The 4,158-nt window shown below is 50.7% G+C and overlaps 1 long non-coding RNA gene across 1 annotated transcript; it reads right to left on the bottom strand.

Moving 5' to 3' along the window:
* Positions 1–1,906: 1,906 nt before the first annotated feature.
* LOC123356939 lies at positions 1,907–3,097 on the bottom strand. The gene is made up of 3 exons (XR_006575466.1): positions 2,726–3,097; positions 2,296–2,472; positions 1,907–1,928 (listed from the first exon to the last, which is right to left on the bottom strand). It is a non-coding gene; the product is annotated as an uncharacterized LOC123356939 (long non-coding RNA).
* Between the last annotated feature and the right edge of the window lie 1,061 nt (positions 3,098–4,158).

Genomic DNA, 4,158 nt, shown 5'->3' with positions numbered 1-4,158 from the left:
TGATGAGTGTTCAACTGTAGACATTCGGACAGCTCTCTCAGCTGTGTCCAAATTCCAGGCCTTGTGTCTCTTTGGAGATAGACAGAGGAGATTCCTAGGGCTACATCCGAAGGGATTGATGTGGCTATCCTTTCTGAAATGTGTTGATGTTCAGGTGTTGTAAGCACATGAGATGGTATTCAGAGCCAGCACGTGGGTGCACCTAACCCTACTAACAGGACTGCGTCACAAGGAAGAGGGGTCTTTTCTGGTAAAGGTTAGGGGGCACAAAGTTATTTTCTTGGTGGGGTAGGAAGGTAAGTCCAGAAGGGTGTCGCTGAGAGATGGAGGATTGATCGGAAAGGAGACACTCAGCAGGATCCCTCCCTTACCTGTTCATTTCCAGATCTTTTGACATTGGGGACTTCCCCCCACCCCCTGCACACACCGAGTTTAAAGGAGGCGTATTTTACTAAAGAAAGGGTGACCGCCCTGTAATCAGGGTTCAGGCCCCTTTTCTCCTCTCTGCATTGGCCCTCTTAATGGCACCCAACATAGTCACTCCGCAGAGCAGATTCTGGGCCCTCCCCAGCCACAGAGCCCCATACCCAAGGAGGAAGCACATGGCCTGTGAAGACAACTACAGCAAGTACAGATGAGGAACAGCCAGTTATGCAGAAACCCGAGGACTATTCATGTCTCCTTAGAAGGATGTCCAGGCTTCTCAGATCCACTTCTGCATATTCTCCTCCGGCGAGGGCTCCTGGACGATTCCTCTGCAAACTAATAAAGCCAAGCAAGGACCATCACTAAACAGAGCTCTATGAATGTCCTCATCCCTGCCTCCCTCTCCCGTTCCATCTCCATCCCCCGGACTCAATGAACAGAGACTGAGTCAACATCCACAGACACTGCTCCACTCTAGCACCCACTATCCTGCATGATTTTCATCCCCTCTTACTTGTTCATAGCTTCCGAGACCAAGCCTGTGGGGATGCACACACCTAGCACTCCTGCCCCTGTTCTATGAAGGGAAACGGCACAAGGAGAGGCAAGGACAGAGACAGAGAGAGAAAGATAGTGTTGGCCAACACTCTAGAGAAGAGAGAGAGAGCGCGAGAGAAACACAGGAGAAAGGCAAGTAACTCACCATCTGGAGTCATCCTCCTGGATTCAACCTTCTCCTGCGGAGGACACACTGCTTGTGAACAGAGAAATGACAAGCCCCTGAAAATGGGGACCTTGTCTCCCTTGTATCCCCAGCTAGTCAGCTGGGGCTGGTTTGTCAGAAGAGTTTCCTAACAGGGTGTCTGTACCTGGAGTCAGATGGGCTGTTAACAGAACCCTCAGCAAAACAGACACTTATCTCACTGACAGTGGCATCTGCTTGGCTCCCAAATGAATGGCTCTTGCCTGGCATGAACAATGCTCACAGGCTCGCTTCTCTCACTCACTTTCCATTGCATGAGGGCAGTAGACTCTGACATGTGACTTACTTTTCCTTGGAACTAAACCTAGCAGAGGAGAGAAAAACAAAAACTAGCATCTCCATCTGCAATGTCATGTAGTCTCTTCATCTCACATCTCCCATATCCCACGGCTCCACCATCAAACCATCTCCCATTACTACTTTACAGCTGCAACTAGAAGGGACCCATTTTAACTGCACCCAAAATAGTCACTTTGCTCAGGAGACTCTTGTCCCTTCCCCAGCCTTAATACCACAGTGTCCTGTACCCAGCGAGAAAGCACAAGGCCTGTGAAGTAAACTACAGCGAGTACAGATAAGGAATTGAAAGCACTGACCTCTTACTCACAGCCAGTTGTTCAGAAGGCAGAAAGCTGAGGACTGTTCCTGTCTGGTTAGAACGATGTCCAAGCTGCTCAGATCCACCTCTGCCAGTTTCTCCTCTGGCTCGAGCTCCTGGACAATTCCTCTGGAAGTGCAGCTGCAAAAGCCAAGCATGTGCCATCTCTATACACAGCTCTAATGGTACTTGAAACGTTGCCCTCAATCCTGCCTCCCTCTTCCACCCCATCTACATCAGCCCCACTTGAACAGAGACCGAGTCAACACTGACAGTCACTGCTGCACTCTCGCACCCACTACCCCGCATGGTTTTCGTCCCCTCCTACTACTCCAGGGCTTTCAAGACCTAACCTGTGGAGATGCACACCTCGCAGGCTGCCTGTGTCCTTAGAAGGGAGATGGCACAAGGAAAGGAAAGGACAGATTAAGAGAGAGCGTTGGCCAACACTAGAGAGACAGAGAGCGAGAAAATGAGAAACATGGGAGGAAGGCAAGCAACTTGTCACCTGGAGTCATCCTCCTGGATCCAACCTTCCGCTGCAGAGGACACACCGGTACTGGCCAGAGGACTGAGCAGCCCCTGAAAATAGGGACCTTGTCTCCCTCATAACCACAGCAGAGCCTTCCTTTCCATGGCATGTGCGGAGTGGACTCTGACTCTCCACTTGGTACTAAACCCAGCACTAGGGGGAAAAACAAATCAGTTAGCATCTCAGTCTGCAACGTGCATAGGTGGTTCTTCTCCCATCTACCACACCTCAGGGCTACTACAACTAAAAAGCAGCTCACTGCACCTACATCCAAAATACTGACTCTGCACAGGAGACTTGTGCCTTTGCCTCGTCTGAATCCCACAGAGCACCGTGTCCAATGAGGAAATTCAGAGCCTCTGAACAAAACCGGAGCCAGTACAGATGAGGGATTCCAAACACTGACCGCTTACTCATAGCCAGTTGTGCGGGAGGCAGAAATCTGAGGACCATTCATGTCTGCTTAGAAGGACGTCCAGGTTCCTCAGGTCCGCGTCTGCCACTTTCTCCTTCAGCTGCTGCTCCTGGACAATTCCTCTGCAAGTGCAGGAAATGAGTGAAGCAAGGGCCATCACTACACAAAATTCAATTGGTGCAGGTAATCTTGCCCTCATCCCTGCCTCCCTCTCCCATCCTATCTACATCAGGCCCACTTGAAGAGAGACAGTCAACATCCACAGTCACCCCTCCACTCTAGCGCCCACTACGATGCATGATTTTCGTCCCCTCCTACTTGTTCATAGCTCCAGAGACCTAGCCTGAGGGGATGCACACATAGCACTCCTGCCCGTGCCCTATGAAGGGAGACAGCAAAAAGAGAGAGAGAGAGAGAGAGAGAGAGAGAGAGAGAGTTGGCCAACACAGTAGAGTAGAGAAGACAGAGAGAAACAGAGGAGGAAGGCAAGCAACTCACCACCTGGAGTCATCCTCATGGATCTAACCTTCTCCTGCCGAGGACACACCGATCCTGGCCAGAGAAATGATCAGCCCCTGAAAATGGGGACCGTGTCTCCCTCAAAACCACAGCTAGTCAGGAACCTTTTCTTACAAACCCAGCCCCACCTAACAGGGTGTCTCTACCTGTAGCCAGGTGGGCCGTGAGCAGAACCCTCAGCAAAACAGATACTTATCTCAGTGATAGTAGCAGCTGTTCTGCTCCCAGATGGACGGCTCCTGCCTGGCACCAACAACGCTCGCAGTCTCATCACTCGTCACATAAGAGCAGTAGACTTTGACATGTGATATCTTTTTGCTTGGTACTAAAACCAGGGGATAAAACAAGTAAGCTACTGTCTCAGTCAGAAATGTCTCGTAGGCTCTTCTTTTCCCCTCTCACGCACGGCGGGGTTCCGGCCTCTACCCATTACACCTTTAGGACTGAAAGTACAAAGCACCTCTTACAACAACACCCAACAGAGTCACTCTGCACAGTAGACTCTGGCCCCTTCCCACCCTTAATCCCACAGAGCCCTGTACCCAACAAGAAACCACACCGTCTATGAAGAATACTACAGTGAGTACAGATGACTCTGAGTTCAAAGCACTGAGCCCTTACTCACAGCCAGTTATGCAGAAGGCAGAAACCTGAGGACTATTCTTGTTTCCTTAGAAGGATGTCCAGGCTGCTCAGGTCCACTTCTGACATTCTCATCCGGCTGGGGCTCCTGGACGATTCCTCTGCAAACTAATAAAGCCAAGCAAGAACTGTCACTACACAGAGCTCTATGAATGCCCTCATCCCTGCCTCCCTCTCCCATCTCATCTACATCAGCCCGACTCAATGAACAGAGACTGAGTCAACACTGACGGTCACCGCTCCACTCTAGCGCCCACTACCCT

Source organism: Mauremys mutica, unplaced genomic scaffold (genome assembly GCF_020497125.1).
Source record: "Mauremys mutica isolate MM-2020 ecotype Southern unplaced genomic scaffold, ASM2049712v1 000062F_np12_subseq_12882662:12971114_obj, whole genome shotgun sequence".
Taxonomy (NCBI): domain Eukaryota; kingdom Metazoa; phylum Chordata; order Testudines; family Geoemydidae; genus Mauremys; species Mauremys mutica.
The sequence above is the reverse complement of the archived record's forward strand: the minus strand, read 5'-3'. Positions and strand labels throughout refer to the sequence as shown.